Source organism: Mastacembelus armatus, chromosome 17 (assembly GCF_900324485.2).
Source record: "Mastacembelus armatus chromosome 17, fMasArm1.2, whole genome shotgun sequence".
Taxonomy (NCBI): Eukaryota; Metazoa; Chordata; class Actinopteri; order Synbranchiformes; family Mastacembelidae; genus Mastacembelus; species Mastacembelus armatus.
The window spans coordinates 23,451,064-23,471,165 of record NC_046649.1 but is presented as its reverse complement, the minus strand read 5'-3'; the positions used below and the strand labels follow the sequence as shown (position 1 = coordinate 23,471,165).

Genomic DNA, 20,102 nt, shown 5'->3' with positions numbered 1-20,102 from the left:
TTCATTAATAGTTTCTCATTGTTATGGTGTCACATTAATCAAACTGTAGAACTATGATCTCTGTGTATTTTCACTGGAAGTTATTGTTTTATCCAACAGTAAAATTTAAGGTTGAATTACAGTCATGTTCCATTGCCAAAATTACTATAAAATAAATGGACAGTGTACTGTAATTTCAATACATGTGTATTATAAGTAGTTTTATTCATAACAAATACCAGTCATATAGTTTCACTTCTCAACATGTCAGAGAGCTATTGTAAAACCTGTTCATGTTAAATATACCACTGAAACCAGATTATATCTAATAGACTTCTAACTGTACTGTCATTCTTACATGTAATAAAGTATTTGTACTTTACCTGAGTATTTCCATGTAGTACTACTTCATCCTTGGACTTTACTACATGTCAGAGCCAAACCTTGGACTTTTTCCTGCTCTACATTTATCTGATAACGTTAGTTCCTTTTCAGGATCAGATGGATCAAAACAAAATACAGAGGATTTTACACTGTGGTACTTCTACTGTTACTGCAGTAAAGGATCTAGTATTTCTTCCTCTGCAAATGTTCCATCATCTTTCATTTACACAGAAAATAGAACATATATGCTCAGTTAAGACTTAATAAATAACACAATAGGAAGCATATTACAGAATGGGGCAGAGTAAAATCAACAGCTAGAACTAAAAACACATTTGCATGAATCAAAGATCAAAACTCAAATCTGCACTTAAACATTTCAAAGAAAAGCTAACTGAGACCATATTATTTTATAACAGAATGAGGAAATGTATTGCAATTATGCTGATGGCGAACATATCTGTAAATGTTGACAGACAGCATATTTGTTTGTACCAAAGTATCAGATATCACTGTTTATGGTCCAAACACAATCTCATCCAGACCTAAACAGGGATTTCTGACTCTCAGCTGCCCCCACCTGTAATCTTCACATTCAGTAAATCTGTTGTGAGTGAAAATGTCAAGTTCACTGTGCAAAGAACAGCTGATGGTGAAAATGTGCCATTAAAGTCAAGTAGACCTGAGCCAGATCCAGTAATGGTCCAGTATGTGAGAGAACATCAGACCATTTCCAGTAGGTTCAGAACCACAGCCATGATATAGGAGGTTTATAACAGACCCAGCAGTGGGTCCACTGTCACTCGTACAGAGTCTCAGATGCACCTGACGGTGCTGGAACACTGTGCTCTGACCTTGACCGGTCACGGTGGTGGCGCTGGGGGCCACACCCATTAAGCCTGGAACACAGTGGACATGCAGCACAGCTCCAGCCGAGTACAGTGGAGATGGGTGAGCCAGATGGACGGCAAGCAGCGAAGGACATGATCAGGCATTAAGAGACTGGTGGCTGGAGGCTGGTGCATTTTACTGAGACGCACATGAGCTGATTAAACATTAAACTGATTAATCAGTGCGATGTGTCCATAACATGCAGAGGGACATTCATTTCAGGGCAACAATGAAAAGGTCAAACAAAGCCCAACAAGCTGTGACGTTAGAGCTCGGACATCTTTACAGTTGTCACTCTCTCAGAGGTGCCTGTCAGAGAGTGACATGTTCGACTCTCACGTTTGTGATTCTACTTTCATATTGAAGTGGCAATATCCGTTATCTACACCAGCTTATTCCTGACCAGGGTCCCAGGGACCTGCTGGAGCCTATCCCAGCTCTCTTTGGGTGAAAGGCAGGGGTCCACCCTGGACAGGTCCCCAGTCCATCACAGGGCCACATAGAGACAAACAACCTCACACACTCACACTCACTCCTATGGGCAATTTAGAGTCACCAATCAACCTGACATACATGTTTTTGGACTGTGGGAGGAAACCAGAGGACCTGGAGAAAACCCACACAAGCACAGGGAGAACATGCAAACTCCACACAGAAAGGCCCCTGATGGGTTTCAGACCAGGAACCTTCTTGCTGTGAGGCAACAGTGCTAACCACTACTCCACTGTCTTTAATTTGTCACTTTGTCACACAGAAACATGAGAAAACAAACGTTTATCACAGCAGCAAATGTGTGTTTTCTGTCTGACATCAGTATTTTGCAGAATCGCCAAATGCAGAACATTAATGCCATTTCACTGAGCACCGTCTGACATGCATTGTGCGTCTCCATGGCAACAGCTGCTCACTCCACTCTCAGTGGAGCATCCCTTCGTCTCCAAATCACCATGGCGACACCTGTTCAGCCCCCCCCTCCCTCCCGGACCAGCCAGTCCTGTCAGGGATCCCCCGTATGTGCGTGTTTCCATGGCGATGCTCGGTGGCAGACGTGCCGCGGGGCGAGCGGGTTCGAGGTGTGTGGTGTGATGTGATTGGTCGGTGTGGGGAGGAGGGTCTGGTGAGGCTGGTGAGGCAGACGGAGAGCAGAGTAAACAGACGTGTGCAGACTGCCGTCCGCAGATCAATAGGAGTTAATCTACATATGTACACTACACGTATTTAGTAAGAGCAAATACATCATTCATAAAGTAGATCAATTGATCCTTATTGATCCACAGCCTGAACGATTGAAGGGTTTGTTTCGATTTTTGTGTTACTGCACTTCCTTTAAGAGCCTCAACTCTTAGCTGCCATAAAGACCACAATGAGACAACAGCCCAGTCCTGACAGAGACCTACAGCGTTCAAGTGAGCAAGGCATTCTGGGATTTTTCCTGTCTTCCTGAACTCTGGGTAAATAAGGCAAGAGGTGCTGAGCCTTTAGGAAGAGGATGAGGTTTGATCAGTGAGTCCTACCAACACCGAGAAGCTGCAGTTTCACTCTCGTGTTATATTTTATCCTCAGTTTGAATCACTGGGAATCTGTTTTCCTGCAATAACTGAGAGGTTCCCACTGGGAGCCACAGCCCTGAGGTCGTCCTGGGATGTGACTGGATGAGAAGGAAATAAGACTGTGTTTGTCATAAATTTAAAAATGTAGTTGTATATTCAGCCTGAGAGCAAATATATTCTAGCCACTTTTTTCAACACAGGAAGCAAATGGCACAAAACTCAATTAGGAGCCTACAGACTATAGTCCAGGTGTTGTTGGTGTCAGTATACCTGCCTAAAGTAAAGTTTCATGTTTCACAGGAGTGTCCAGACATCACAGTGACGGTGCTGAAGCTACATCGTGCAGCCCTAAAGTTCACAGTTACAACCTGAGCACAGAAAATATTCATCTAGGGAAAGAATTTATCAGAAAGTTTCCACTTCAGACACTAATACGGAGAGGAAACCTGCTCTAAGCCTCTAAATCTCACTGAGAACACATGATGCACAGAACCAGAACCAGAACCATGAACAGACATCTGTGGTCATGTTCATTTGCTCCAGACATTTAAACAAACAGTAAAGGATCATCGTGTTGATCTTCACAGTGTAAGGCTGGTTGTGGCCAGATGGATTCTGGGTGCAATCACACATAAATAAACTGCTCCTGCAGTGCTGCGACCTCGGCTGACGACCCAGACGCCTTCGCCGCCGTCTCGCTCAGATTTATGACTCCACATCCAGTCTGTGAAAAAGCTATTTCTACCACTTTTAACAGTTTATTTCCCATGATAACCACACGCATATATCACACTTGCCAAGCTGCGAGGGGGTGTGTGTTCGAGTGTGTGTGTTTGGTTATGAGTGTGTGAAGGGCTCTCCTCCCCTGGTGATAGGAGGAATAACAGCACCAGTCAAAGTCTGGGACACTCTCATTCAGTGGCTTGTCATAGATTTTATTTCCTAAAACATGTCTTAAGACATCAGTGTAACACAAATGGAAAGTGGTAGTAAAAACAGACACACCACTCACATCCATCCGTTCATGTTCTGTACCCGCTTATCCCTAGTTAGGGTCTTGGGGATCTGCTGGAGACTACAGCCAATTATTTGTCTAAATAATCCTCAGAACAACCATCTTACTGCTCCTGACAGAGGCTTCCCAATCTCAAGTTTTATGTATCAATTACCATTTGGATATTTCTGACTCCTGACTCGGCTGCCACTGACGAAATAGCCTCAACAGCCAATGAGAGCATGCAGACTGTGATGTTGCTCACAAACATGGCAGAGAACAGAAAAACCTCATGGCAACTACACAAGTGGCTTTATCAAGTCCCACGAAAGACGCACAACAACAGGGCCAGATCACGTCATCACTCGTCCTCCATACTGGCTTTTCTTCTAGAGTCACTTCAGACGTGGGCACAAAAACAACTTGGTCGATTTAAGGAAAAACCGTGGCTTGTAATTTAAGGTTAGAGGACGTTAATGATCATGGTTCAAGAATAAACACACACTTAATGTGATTAGACCAGTGACAACTATCAACAACAGTGTGCTTCAGTGAGCACTGTTGACCTCATGAGTTTGTCTTTGGCGGCCTCAGTCCGATCGATGCTCATCACATTGCTATAATGAAGGCATCGATATCAATAACACCATCAGAAGAGTACAGTCTCCCACTACGCCTTCTTTCTTCAATGACTTCTAGCTTTCTGTCTCGTCACTGATTATAAACCATCAATCATCAGTCGCTGCTGTCTCTGCAGGCACGCACGGTATGATAATAAACTGGGAAGAGACGCAGCATAAAACACATATATAGAACTAATAACAGTAACGCCTCACATATACACCCAAACTGTTGCCATGGAGAAATCACAGAAACCTAAGATTTGATGTAGTGGTTTGCCAGTTTGAACCGTTCAGGAGAGAACAACCCCTGTGTCGACAGTAAAGGACGTTAAGCCGAACATGTAGAGGACAGTCTGTGGATCCACAACCACAAATCAATGTTTTTTCTTTTTCTGTGTGAAAAGCCAGTTCAGCAGGTAGAAGAATGTTTTTCGTTTATTTGTGACGTCGTCTGAGATGATTATATCAGTTGGAAAGTCAAAGTCACGGTGAATCTTAAAATGTGCCTGTGTTTCCCAGTTTGACTCAATACTGGTTTAAAGGTTAAAGGTGCTGGCAGCCAGAGAAGGCAAAGTTTAGAAAACTGATTGGTTCCTGTTGGTTTTTACAGAACAAACAACTAATTCAAACATCTGCAACTGTCAGTGTTTGAAAGCAGGTAAACATTCCTGTTAGCGACATGAAAAACAATCGTCCCATTTAAAGACGTCTGAGCGATCACTGTTTTCATGTCAGCAAAATGCCAATATGTCCCTACGACGCAGCAGAGCAGGAGGAGTGGTCGATGTGTCGATAAATCCTCTGTTCAGTGTGTCGCCATTGATTTGGGAGAAAAATAAAGCTGAGGACATTCAGACTGGGAACCACTGAAATGGCTGATGAGCTGCTCGTGGAGAAATGTCTGTGCCTTAATTGCATAATTACTGCGAATTAAACCTATTTTTAATGCATTAAACACATGAAGCAGCAGCAGCAGCTAAAAGATGCTACAGCTACACTGGAAACAAGGGAAGCACCAGAACTAAATTACTAATTACTTTATATTTTTGGTCCACAAATCCAACAAAACACTACCATCATCATCTCAGTGACACATCACACAAATATTCTACTGAAACTTGTTTCTGTCAGATGCTAATTAGATCCAGTAAAGTAAGCAGCAGGTGCACAAGGGAAAGGAAGAGAGTCACCTGATCCAGTGCAGGTTATTAAACACTGTGGTCTGGGTAAAGAGTGTTTGACAGGAGCAGTCAGTGTCACCTCCACTGTGTGAGATGTCACACCAGGCAGGAGCTCTGAAATGACATGAATCAATGTCTCCTGTGTGGAAACAGGACCTAAAAAACCCTGCCGACCTGTTTACATCGTCTACTGCAGTACACTTTCAGAAGTCTGTGGTATATATGTATATGTGATGTCTGAATGATTGCATTGTGCTGCACATGAACTGCTGTTTAATGCCTTAGCTTCAGTTGGCATTAAACTGGCAGCACCTCTGCTTAGAATAACAAAGTTACATGTTGTCACCTGCACAATCACAATATGGATTTAATGTCTTGACAAAACCTGCAGAGGACGGTGGGTGTTTTCTGTCTGCAGTGTGTGCACTGAACGACAAACCCACAGCTTGATACTGCAGCAGATGCAAACAAGACGTATCTGCATCTGGTCGGTCAGGGTTTAGACAGATTTTAGCAAATAAATCAAACTGTAGAGGGAGGGCTGAGTGTTTCACACCCGGTTCTGTTCACACGTCCATCAGCTGTGGAAACTGATCTGTCGATGCTGGTGGAGGAGGGGTCGTGGCTGTGAGGCTGCAGATCCGAGCCACAGTTTAAGTTCCGTTCACATATTCTGGGTAAATCTCAAGCCCTCAGACAAAAAACAGCCTGTGCTCTCGGAGCTGAAAAACTGGGCTAATTACATGCAGATTTAAATCCTGTCCTGACGTCACATCAGCCGAACATCAGGCCTGTGGTGGAAACAACATGACGCAGTGGAGCAGAAAGCTACAGGTATCTCAATAAGAACAGAAAGCAATTACTGTTTGCATGATGTGAGGGGACTCTGTGTGTGTGTGTGTGTGTGTGTGTGTGTGTCCTCTTCAAAGAGAATTGTAAACATCCATGACGGCAGCAGCACATCACATCATCACCTGCTCCCAAAGCAACACGAGCTGCATTTTCCATTTAAAGTCATGGAGTAACATCAGATGAGGGCGTTCAGCAGGTAACCAATCAGCTGTGCTCAACACCAGTGCAGTGTTTTATAACGATATAAACACAGCAAGAACAACAGAGCTTCAATAGGGGAAAATCCATCAGCGTAGTTAAAATTTGATTAACTATGAAAGGACTAATTGTTGCAGCTCTGTCTTGTTGTGCGGCTGATGAGGCTGACAGTGTTTGCTTCATGATGCAGCTGCAGCTTCACCTCTATGAGAGAAATAAAACCAAAGGCGGCGTCAGCAGCTTCGTAGCCAAGACGTCGGCTCAGGCTCATGATTTCGACGTTAGCATGAGCAGCTTAGCTTGGTGAGGCTCTCAAACTGCTGCTGGGTAAGAACAGAGAGCTGACACAAAGAAATGATTTCTTATTTTAGTTTATTGCTAAAGAGATGCCAGGTGCTGTCGCTACTGTAGACGTCACTATGGTACTGCCCAGTGACGTTCACACTGGTCGACAAGACTGTAAACAGTTGTCCCTCTTTGTGAACGTCTCAGACCCTCACAGTCAGTCTCACATGTGATTCCAGCACTGAAACAACGGCAGCAGGTACAACAATAACCGTCCGTGACATAAAAACCAAGTGTTTCCTGCATCATTTATTCGCTGCCTTGGTGAAGTTCCCCCAAACCTTTGAGGGTGGGTCCTTGAATGGAAGTGACCCCACACCCTGACAGTGCTGCTGCATCACAAAGCCCAAAAAGCTTTTCACTTCATAGCATTATGTTCTTTTAAACGACCGTACGCTTTAATCCGGGGCAGAGCCAGAGAACGTGTCTTTGAAGATTAGACGTGTGGTCCATTAACTCCACAGATCCCAGAGCTGCTGCCTCAGATCAGACATGTCTGAGTGAACAGCACTTCTTAATGCATAAGTCTTGTCGTCCACAGAGAGTTTCAGTGGTGACGGAACAGAAAGAACCAGAGAAGAGATGTGGTGCTGAGGCTCCACATGGCATCGAACTCACAGCCCAGTCTGAGCCTGAGGACAGGGAGCAGGTCTGGACCAGGAGAGAGGAGAGAGGAGAGAGGAGAGAGGACAGAGGACAGAGGACAGAGGACAGAGGACAGAGGACAGAGGACAGAGGACAGACTCGATAGAAATTCCAAGACCACAAAGGATAAACAGGCTGTGGATTCAAGTTGAAACACGCTGAGCTGCAGTGAGCTGCAGTGTTTCCAGACTCCGCACTGTGACACTGCACTGATCCACTTCAGGGGGGGTTGAATTTTGCCTGGCACCTCCTGGAACATGTGTAAAATATGTGGGGGCTTGACGATCAATAATGGCTGAGGCAGACCACAGCAACTACAGTGAAAATATGTTGGACTGGTGTGACGTTTCACCACAGCCTCTTATTTTTAATTCCCATCACCTCAGTGAGCAGCTCAGCCAGAACTAAATTATCATTCTCATAAGTGTTAGCACCACAGTGGGAAATGCAGCTCATTACACAGCATCTGCAACCACAACTTTATTTAAATACAACCTGCATTAGGAGCCAAATGTAGCCGGATAAAGTCTGAGCTGATCCGATCTCATGATTTCACATGTCAAAATAAAACCCTGATCTGTGGCTGGAATCTGCTGCAGTGTCTCCCCTGCCTGAACACAACAGCTGTGTGTTCACTTTCACGTGTCGCCCGAAAAGTTTTTGGGAATTTGGAAGAAGTTCAGTGACATTTCTCTCTCTCGACGTCTCTCTGAGGCCAAGCTGTGACGGAAAGTACAAATGATGTGTAGTAAAGGAGCTACACCCAGTGGTTTGGTCCTTCACCCTTGGCTGCATGTGATGCACACGTGGCCTTAATGGAAAGAATGAACGTATGATACATTTATACTGACGGACACAAAGACCTTGTGCTGCATCGTTCTACACCTCACACCGCGAGGATCCGAGGGTCATGATTTACTCCGGCTGAGGACGAAGAACAGAAGCAGAGGAGTGTTGCCCTGAAGGGAGACTCCGTCCATCTCTGAGCTCCCACTTTGTCCTTAACGATGGAGGCAGAGCCAGTGAATCACGTCTGTGCTGAGGACGGTTTCCTTACAGAGACAAGTGATGGTGACAAATTCCTCCAGGTGACAGTGATCAGATAAATGTCTGAATATGAGAATATAAAAACTGCCAGTGTCAGGCTGCTAGCACAAACATACACTTTAATTCAGTCCCTAGGAAAAGTCTGTCTCTCCTGTGGACCATGGAGCTGTAACAGTGAGACACCACCTCTTTGCCTTCAGCTCCTATCAAACTGTAAAACTGCAAAGTCATGCTTTCCTTGATGTCCAACACATAAACACTGCAGGTCCAGGAGTAAAGGCCCACAACCAACCACAGAAAGGAACCTGAAAGTGAAGTGAAAGTGACTTGTATAGCCAAGTATGGTGACCAATACTTGGGCAGCCATCGCTGCGGCGCCCGGGAAGCAACTGGGGGTCCGGCGCCTTGCTCAAGAGTCTCACCTCAGGCTGCTGGCTACTCACTCTGTCCCACCGACAATTCCTGCCGGTCCTGAACTCGAACCCACAACTTTCGGGTTACAAGTCCGACTCCCTATCCATCTGTAATGTCAGATCTGTCTTGAAACAATCAGCATTTGTTATAGTTTATTATAATGAAAATTAGTGCTAGTTGCAGCTCTACTAAATATATTAAGAAAGACCCCAGGGTTCAAAGTGACAAATGAGTATAAAAAGGTCACTGATCAGGTGAGAGACCTGCAGCCATGTTTGAGCGACACACCAGACGTCTGCTGCCGTCATCCCAGTCTGACTAAATTAAACCTGGACCCTCAGAGACTTTAACATCCAGAGCTTTTCCAAAATGTTTGACCTCAATAGATTTAAATCCAACAGGCCCAGGAGCGAAACTAACACTAAAAAAAGACCCGACGTGAAGACAGAAGACTCAGCTCTTAGAAATATCTGCTGTTTCCATCAGAGTTCAGCAGCAGTTCAGCTCCACCTGGAGAGCTGAGGTTTAAATCAGCTCAACAACATGTGAGAGCAGACTCACAGAAATAACGCAGAGATAAAAGACGATGAATACAAAGCCACGGCGCCAGCAAAGAGCGATAAAAAGTCCACTAATGGAGCAGAAGATTAGAACGCTTCAGGTCCGGTTGGATCGGACCGATTCCTCACAGGAACATGGTTTTTAAGTTTCTATTCATTAATAAGCTCGTTCAAATGGAGTTTAATTCCTGTGAGTTCATGTGTGTGTCCGGTGTGTGTGTGTGTGTGTACTGACTGTATGATCATGAAGGAAAAGAAGATGTGTGTGTCTGTCAAAGGCATGGCTAATGACAGTGCACAGTGTGTGTTGTGCATCACTCAACCTCTAAAACATTTGCAGCAGCTGCTTTATTTCTGAAGAGTGAAAATATCAGTATGTGTTTTCTACCTCAGTGCTGTGTGTGTGTCTTCCTCAACGATCAGCAGCGTCTACAAAAAACAAAATCCAATGCTGGTCCATTACAGCTCGTCTCTTGTCAAGAGGAAGTTGGGGACGTTGGGGTGCACCTGACGCAATGCATCCTGGGTGTTGTAGGAGTTTTCACCTTCGTAGCTTTTGGGAATAAGACGTTTTCTCCAGTCACATTATTTTTACTTTAAAGTGCTGAGCTGGATTAAAGGATCATCTAGGGAGCAGCAGGTTTTTCATTTACGGTTAGAAAAACATTTCCTTAATGCTAAACTACACAGAGCACAACCACAGTCATACACCTGTTTTCAAGACAGGCTGAACAATCCTCCTCCAGGGCTCAGGCGCTCAGACCGACCTCCCTCCACCTCCCGTCCTGTTTCCTTCACTACCTTGTTCTGGCACTGAGCTGTGAGCAGCAGCAGACACTAAATCACAGTTTTGTTTCTGTGCTTTTATTCTGCAGAGTCATGATGCTGACACGTCTGTGGGTTTGCACAGTGAAACACCAGATGAGGTGATTTGTGTTTGTTCTGGTCTCCCCTGATGTGCTGAACAAAGCACCTCTGTGTTTGGCATTGGAGTTTCCATGGTGACTGAAAGATGGCAGGCTGGATTGAAAAAAAAAAAACAAAAAAAAAAACAAAACCAAAAATAAAAAACCAAAACATTTTCCCATTATCCCCCGTCCTCGCTCCCGCCACGCGTGCAAGTCATTTCTGGAGCACAGACCTGCTCCCTACGCGGGGAGTAAACACGGTAATTACTGCTTTTATTCAACTGGAAAGAGACAGGCTGCAGTTTTCTCCCATGTTGGGATTTTCTGAGAGAAAACTACAGCAAACAACGACTCTGTCAAAATCTGCTTCTGCATTTTCATTAGTGGAATAAGAAAAATAATTACTGCTTTTGAGAAATTGTGACTGATTTGTGTTGCTGTTGTTCCTTGTGATGCCTACAGATGATCATAACGCTTTTGAATTAGACTTTTGAATATGAAAGAGCGTCTCTGCCAGTCTGTCCTTCCAAAACGCTGCAGACTGAAGTCACAGACTAAAGTATTCACCCTCACAGCGAAAATCTTTTGCAAAGTGTCTGTAAAGCAGAATAAGAGTGTGATGAGCTCGGCGCTGTGCTGCACAGATGCCTCAGCAGCAGAGAAGAGAAGAGATTCACACACAAGAACAGGAGCAGATTCATCAGAGCTGCGGCAGCTAACAACAGTAAAAGCGTCGATAGCATGCAAAGTGGAAGAAACACCAGTTTATCTTCTAGTCTGTTGTCACACAGGAGAGAAACTGTGTGTAACTGCAGCCTGTCGTCTCAGGATGCACAGAAAACAGCCACTGCTGCTCTCAGGGTTACTCACTGAGGCCACATAAACCTGCAGGAGCAGGAACCTCTCAGCTCCGACTCATCGCACGGGGACCCTGGGACCGGTTTTGACAGCAGAGGGCTGTTAAACCTCAGACACTGAGAGTCCCTTTTTATTCTGAGTGCTGTTCAGACAGTCCTTCTTTTACACTTTTATATTCAGTCTTACTGCAACAGCTACTATTTATCCTTCTCTAACCCAAACAGCTGTAAAAACGCTGGGTGCAGAGTATGTTCGACCACATCCCTTTATCTTCCAGACATTAAACTCCATAAAAAAGAAGAAGGTGTAAACCTGTGACTATAATGAGACCATCTATCCACAAACAGAGTTCAAGAAACACAAAAATCTGCAGTGCAAATTCAGACACGGACTGTTTCTCATGGGAGTTCAGGAGTGACGCAGCAGGTGAGCGAGAAGGAACAGGATGATTGGAGGAGTCCTTCTTTAAGTGGAGGATCAAAAGTTCGGCCCCCCCAAATGCAGCTGAGTGACAGAACCTCCTGCAGCTGGATGACGAAAAACTGCTGGCTCACTCATCCTGAGGCACTCTGGGAAATAAATTAAAACCCACACACAGCGAAGACAGACGGTGCAGATTCTCGAGCAGTGTGTGTTGGGGCAGTGTTCTCACCAGGTAGTCTGGATCTAGGCAACCTCTGGGCTTTAATGATGTTCTGGACTGGGTGGGCAAGGAAACCGGGACACAAACGTCGTGCAGGAGCGAGCTGAAAGATTGTGTAGGCCGATACAACCCCCCCACCCCCTGTGGTTGTTCATACCAACTGCTGGGTTCACAGAAAGACGCAGAAACAAAACATATACACAAGATGAAGAGTCGACCACCAGCGTAAAGATTCAGACACCAGAAACAGCAGCTGGAAGAAATGAGCACAAAGTGGGGGTGTAGGACAAATCGGTCACCTGGTTTAAAATAAGACGGAGACTGACTCACGCAGATGAAGAGGCTGTGACAGGGGACGACTTTGATCAGCGAATCAGAGAAATCAGAGGAAAGACACACTGGCCTCCTCACAGAGACTCCGACTTTCTAAAGGACGCACAAACACACTCTAGGTTTGGAGAACATCCACCCTCACAGTGGTGGGTCAGATCTGTTCATCTAAAAACACATATTCACAAAGTTTAGCTCCCAAATTGGTTCATGTGCCTCTGAAGGTTTGTCTCATTCGCTTTAAATATGGACACCTTCTCTTTCCAACGTCTGTCAAATTATCTGGAGACATAACTGAACAGAAAACCCAACAACGTGACAGATTCATCTACTGGTGATGAACCTGAAAGAGTTATCATCTGATCCGCAACTCCTCCAACATTAATGAAAACAGAAACCCCCGGTCGTGATTAAATTAAGCTACAGTGAGTGAAATATTTCTGACAGGTCATATAATTATTTTAAATCTTACCAATAATAAGAAACTGAAACAGCTTTAATGTTATTGTGCAGCAGTTCCAACTTTGAATCAGGTCCAAATAAATAAATCCTCAGTAACCTGCCTCATGACAGCTACTGGATCCACCACCTAATGCAGACACAGCTGGGCCTCACTAACCCACTGGGAAAAGTGGGGAAAAATCTTTTCTGATTTGTCCTGAAATAAATGGAAGGACCTGGTTCTGACGTGGCTGGTTTCAGTCCCTATTTTAAGAAAATCTTCCAGGCCACTTTCAGATAAAATGATTTGTTATCTGGGACATTTTTTGCAGCGTGAATCCCGTGGGGAAGAGTCAGCGTGACGCCTTTGGCAGCTTCACACTTGTTCTTTCTCGATACACAGATACGTTAATCTGTCCCACCATCAGCGGAGCAGCGCTCCGTCCAATCCACTCCATCCTGGCTGGAGATGCTAAAAGGAGTTTTTCCTCCTCACTGACACCTGCTGCTCATAGGGGATTTGGTGGGTTTCTATGTAAAGTGCCTTGAGCTGATTGTATTGAGATTTGCTGCTATACAATTGATTTGAATTGAACTGAGAAAGTGTGCACGTGTGAGGGAGGGAGATGCACCACAGGACAAAGTCCCAACCGTCACAGCCAAACTGGGGTCTGACTCCATCTCTGCTAAACAGAAACCAGGCCTCTGATTGGCTGTGACCAATGACACACACATAAACCCTTCCTCTACATGCAGGTGCACGTTCCTGTGCATGCTCCTGCTGTTTACCCTGAGATCGCCACAACCAGAGATTAACCATTTGCAGCTTTGACCATCCTGCCTGTGAAGATTACACGTCTCTGTGCTGTGCCCTGGCCTCTAATAAAATCCAAACACATAAATCTGTTCCTCTAACTGGATTAGCTCATATTTCAGTCTCCCACCAGCCCAAGGAACAACAAACCCCTACTAACACAGCTGTTTTAATGCAGGAAGAATGTGTGTGTAGATAACCTCAGCAGGAAGCAGGCGGTGTGTTAGAGCAGATCTGCTCAGATCTGTTCATCTGTACTCATATATCCACTGTCTAAAAACAAAAGCATCAGAACCATCAGCACCACAAACATGCAAAACACCTGAAACATTACAACAAACTACAGCATCAGGAACCATTAAACCGCCAGGTACTATGAAAGGACCTGACACATTTCACATTTATTTGGATCTGATGAAAACTGGAGCTCTGACTGTGAGAACTTTATAAGGTTCTGGTTCTCTGAGCTGCAGTTTGTCCTTTGTGTGAACGTGGTTTATGTTGTTTCTAGGAGTTCTAGCAGAAATGTCTGTGCTGGTGGAGTCGGATATGAAAATATAGAGACACTGAGTCATTCAGGCCTGAACGGTCTCACAGGACAAAGACGTGCTGACGTTCGGTTCACAGGACCGTTAGTTGAATCATGGTGTCTCAGACAGGTGGACGTCTGCGTGGGATTAAGATGCTGCTGAAGTTTGGACCTCAGGAGACTCTCTGAAACCACCGAGCTGCACAGAAATAGCAGCTGCAAAGAATTCTGGGTCGTTTGTTTCAGCCGGCACAAGAGACTGAACATGTGACAGATCAAGGTTTAGTACAGCTGACCCACAACAACTTTACAAACTCTTTAGACCTGGAATTAAAGCAAACTCCACCAGTGTGGTGTGGAATCAAATTTACAACGACAGCCTGTCTTCATCTTCACCTTCACTTTCTCTGTAGGCCTCAAGAAAATGAATCACATTCAGACACTAAAATCTGAAGACGGATAAATGTCCATAAAGCAGTTATGTCTTAATGATAAGTCTGTGTGGAGCCACGTTCTGTCACTCTCATCGGACATTAAAGCCTCTTGGAAGAAACAGGTTTATGAACTAGAATCATTTGGAGAAGACACAAACATCTTCACATGTCCTGCATTCAAAGTCTTACTGCAGTAAAAGTCCAAAAGTACCATGATCCAAATGTACTTGAAGTATCCAAAGTAAAAGGTGTCATTGTGCAGAATGGCCCATTTCACATGAATGGATCTGGTATTATTGGATTTTAATTACTGATGCGTTGTTGAGCAGCTAACCGTCTTGTGAGTGCCTGATACCATCAGATCTAACCATCAGTTAGCAGTTAGCAGATAGGAGACCACCTTTAAAGATCAGGGGTCGTTAGCCTCAGCCACTGGGGTTGCATAAGCCAGTGAGGTCTTAGTGTTGGTCCCAAGCCTGAGTAAATAAGGTGGGTCGCATCAGGAAAGACATCCAGCGTAAAAGTTGTGTCAAATGAATCATCAGGATCAATTGGTTCACTGTGGCGACCCCTAACGGGAGCAGCCAAGAGGGCAGTTGCAGGGCGTCTCCATTGTCTCTGAACAGTGTTTTACCTTTCACACCGTCCTCTGACGTCACATCTGACCTCGTCTCCTATTCCGTCCCTTCAGGCCTTTATTCTACAACCCCAACCTGCAGGTTCAGCTCGCCTCCTATTGGCTCACACTCTCCTCCTCCTCGCCGACAGGTCTGTCCTGGAAACCTTGGTCCTTTTCCTCTAAAGTCCAAACTCTTCATTCACCAGGCCTCCATCGAGGCCCCTCTTCTGTCACCTAAACACTGGTTTTATTTGTACAGTGTTTGCTTCAGCATCAGTCAGACTAACAATAACGTCACTATATCCACAGCCAGGGCTAAGACAAGATTCAACATGTAGAACAACGAACTCTTCTCTTTGAACCAGCGTCTAAGAAAAAAACAAGTTCTGAGTAGACAGTATTCAAGGTGATGATGTCCGACCTCTCTGCTGTCGTCAGACTCCCATCAAAGTTCAGCCTGAAGCCTTTTTGACTAAAGCTGCTTCTTCTGAAGCCAGATCAGCATAATGAAGCTGTGGACAGACACCTCATGTGCTGCTCTGCTCTCACTAATGTAATTAACCAAGGTCGTTCGCCACCGACTAATTACTCGACTTGGCTCAAAGCGCAGTGCAGAGAAGAACTGGAAGGTTTTCCAGGGCAAAGAGCGAACCCCTGCCACCGGCCTCTGGAGGTCAGGGAGAGAAATTCACAGTGACAGCAGGAGTTTGTTTAAAGGCTACAGCAAACTGATGTCACTTTGAAATCAAAGATGAACTTCTATAACTTCCAGGTCCTGGGCAGTGAAATGGTTGGTTAAAGTCAGCAGGGGAAATCTGACAAATGATTTAGTGTCAGTGAGAGATAAAGTGGAAAAGGAGGGGGGTGAAGCTCGGGCCAGGTCTGAGGACTAGCTGACACCAGACAAACCACATAAAGATCGTTTGCATCAATCCTGAACAGATCTGTTAGTGTCTGACAGTCAGGATGGATCTTTAACAACAGCTCAGTGACCACTGGAGGTATGCATGAAGATGAGCTCACCTGAACATGGCTTTGGTCTGTGGAGACCCAGAGGGAACCCATGGAGAACATAGGAAGAACCCAACAGTGCAGCTCTGCATTCAAAACTTTTAAACATGGTGTCAGCATCCAACCCACAACCATGCACAGATTTCAGTCTAACAAGAGCCTGTTTTTATGCAGTGAAATTAAACTGACTGTCAGGAAAAGCTCTAACTCCTGCAGCTGAGAACCTGCTGCTGCAGTCGTACTGTATTTTACTTGGTGAGCGTTTTTAGATGGGGTTGCCTAGCAACTGAGACTGTTGTGCACTGCCGTGTCACCGTGCGTAGCAAACGTGCACACATTCCTTATGGACACGCACAGGCCCTAATCCTAACATGCTAAATATAGACAGTCATTGATGGAGTCAGCACACTCGTGTTGTCTCCGGGGAGGAGCACAGTCCCAGCTCTGTGTTTTATGTACGAGCATCTCGCCGTTCCCAAAATGCACGGCTGCTGTTGCTGGAGCTAACCTGCCGAGAGCGGACGACCAGCGTGAACGCTGATGGGGTTGCCATCGTAACGAGTCACATGGTTACTGGTCCAGATGCCAGTGGGGAGACTAAAGTGGGGAAGGTGGATGCTGGACTGCAGCAGGTGGAGACTAAAGGAGCCGAGCGTGAACGTCCTAAAAATCCAATGGAAAAACTAATAATTACTGAGCTGACGTGTCAAAAGACCCAACTGAGCTCACCTCACTGATAACAATGGAAGCACCAAAGAGACCAGTAAGTAGACACTGAGCTGGGACTGTTCTGTTGTTGATATGGAGAATATGACTATTTTTACCACTGTAGGTTTTCAGCAGGTTTCATCAGACGTACCATTTGGGTCGTGACAAAAGCAGCTTCCATTCTTTGAAGAATACCACGAGATACAGTAAAAAAAAGAAAGAAGAAAGAAAAACCTTGAGTGAACCTTGAGCGAACCTTGAGGGGTTTGTGTTTCCAGTTTGAACTTTGCACATGAACAGAAACAGCTTCTCAGGGCCAGTTTAGTGTTTTGACCCAGTCTCCTCTCAGCCACATTTATTTTTAATCTCTTCTCCTCAACATGAATGTTCCTGCAGCTGCTGTCGTGTCTGACTGATGTTCTGCCCCTGCTTCATTTCTCCTCCATGTCCTTCTTATGCAGTAATATTACCACTGCAGAAAGTCACTGTTTTCTGCTGCATCTAGTGAATCTCTGTTACACAGAAAGTGTTTCCAACAGCTTTTAGTGCCTCTACCTGCTGTTCATCCCTGTATCATGACTGATCCATGTTATTAAAATGGCAAAGTATCACACATTTGTATGGAATTCTGTGTAATTATGTTGGCACTAAAATTTGAATTGCAGTTTAATTATAAAGAGACTGATGGCTTCAAAGTGTGGAAAACACCATAAACACCATAAACCAAACAGACATTTGACCTGATGATGGCGCCACATGAATAATCAGAGGATCATTTCAATCCTGAGTGGAACATGAAGGTCTGAACAAAACCATCCAATATTCACAATCTATATTTGCAAACACACGTACTAAGAAACGCACACATACGTTCAGGACAGTAAAGATGTAAATACAGTTACAGTAAAGAATATTAGGAAACATGTTGGGAAATATCTGGTAACAAGGGTTGAATGTGTTAGTACAAACACTGACAGCAGGAGAAACTGCTCCACAATCTGTTGGTTTTACACCGACAAATACAAAACTAGGCACATTATAGGTAAATTTAATTACAACCACTGAGTGAAGAATCTCAGAGGTTTTGATTAAGACCACGAGGTGTATGAAAACAGCCGAGGAAGAGGGTGCAGAGAAGAAGAGGTGAATGGAGTTGTGAGGGTTTGGGGAGATGAGGGAAAAGCTGCCAGAGAAATAAAAGGCAGAAACAAACAGACGAGAGTGAGAGACAGAACAGAACAGAGCAGCAGAGACAACTGACAGCTGGTGGCAATAACAGGCTGATGAAAGCACAGACGACCATAATACTGCAAATCCTCCAGTACTGGCCTCCATTCATTTCACTGGAGAGAACCACACATACAGTATCTCCCTTATAGTATCTCAGCATATCATTTAATAAGAAACTCTGCTGTTTTCTGATCTCCTGATTTAAACCCCCTTCTTGTTTACCTGTGATTTCACTAAATAAATTCAGTAGAATATTTTTTAAGAAACATGCAAACATTCATAGTGACAGGGAGAAGGTTTGTGTTTATAATGATTTTGCCATAGGTTTTGTCGCCTTATGAAAAGCAGATTGGCATTAACTGTACAGGAGACAGGTAAGTTTTCTTCTGCAGCATCTTCTTTGGCTTTGACTAAGTGGCTGGTTTTGCAAATATACACTTGGTTAACTCCCTTTTCTGTGGGGCTGTCTTATAGAGTGCATGGGACGGAGCCAAACAGGGTTAATTAGGTCCTGTGTACTATTAACATCATAAGCTATTTCTATTCATAGAAATAATTAGTAGTTACCATTAAAGTCCTCCTCCACTCAGTAATAAGTTTGGTTTAGATGTGACTTCCTGTCAGTGACATATGAACATGATCTGGAACATCACTAATGTTTCAGGAGCTAATCTCAGTCTAATAAAACAAATGAGTGTGCCATGCAGGATTATACCTTCTTCATGGCCTTCATTTTGTTCATGAGCAGTTAAACTTTTTACAAAGAGCCTGAACTTTCAGTTTGAGGGAAAAACCTTTTTAACAGGTGAAATGTTTGAGAGAATTTATTATTCAAAGTCATTTCAAGTGTCTCTGTAAAGTGTCTCTGGACTGAACCACAGTTGTTCTACTAAAGCAACGCACAACTTTACCTTTGCTATGGCAGAGATTAAAACAGGGCTGTTATTTAAATGATTTACGGTGCAACCTTTGAAAAACTCTGAGAAACGGGAAACAAACTGCTCCGAACAGACAGACAGAGTCTATGGAGACGAACAGGAGGAAAGGAGAATAAACTCAGGGCTGCACAGACAAAGAGACTGTGAAAGACATTTCTGTGACTGACAGAGCAAAGGAAGAGCTGCATGGACAGCAGACTGAGGGTGACTAACACAGACTCAAAGAGGTGAGGCCTGTGATCAATTATTCACAGGCCTGTGCAGGCTGGAAAATGTCAGCAGGCTCTGCACATGCTCAGACACAAACACAAACACACACACATTCTGCAGGTCTGTCACATCAGAGCATCTTCCCTCTGAGCTCAGGAGGAATTCCTGACTGCTCCGACTGCTGGAGGATAATCCAGACACTTCGCTATTAAAGATGAAATACGCCTCCTAACGTCAGTTGTTGAGCCTCTGCATTAATACATGCTGAGGGTTTTATCTCTCAATCAGCAGCACAGATACACAGCAACACATTGTGGGATACAGCTGCAGTATCACATGCATATCAAAATCAGATCCCCTCACTGTTAGAATGAAGTAGTCAAACATCAACCTGAAACCACTTTAATATTTCATTAATGGTTTTATTGTTATAGCGAACAAACCAAACATTTGCTAAATAAAAGGATTTGTGCTTTTCTGTGTCTTTTATCAAAACTGGATGAATAAAAGAATCAGATCAGATTCATCTGCAAATACCAAATATTAAATCACAACAGTAGATCGCACCGTGCTGTAAATTAGCCACCCAGAGGTCACTAGCAGATGAAAAACGTTTCACTTGAAAATCCATCTATGATCTAAATGGAAAGAGACTTTTGGTAACGGTGGATGGGTGCATGGACAGGTTCAATTCTTCTGAAGGTCTTTGGGATGTGGTCTTCGGTCTAAATACTCAGTGCCATCTGTTCTGCAGATTTCATTATGC

At 44.3% G+C, this 20,102-nt stretch overlaps 2 protein-coding genes across 12 annotated transcripts in view; one reads left to right on the top strand and one right to left on the bottom strand.

Moving 5' to 3' along the window:
- Positions 1–20,102, top strand: part of LOC113134345 (zinc finger protein 62 homolog) — a 757,491-nt gene that overhangs the window by 454,371 nt on the left and 283,018 nt on the right. The window lies entirely within an intron of this gene.
- kcnq3 (potassium voltage-gated channel, KQT-like subfamily, member 3) overlaps positions 1–20,102 on the bottom strand; it is a 62,066-nt gene that overhangs the window by 22,512 nt on the left and 19,452 nt on the right. The window lies entirely within an intron of this gene.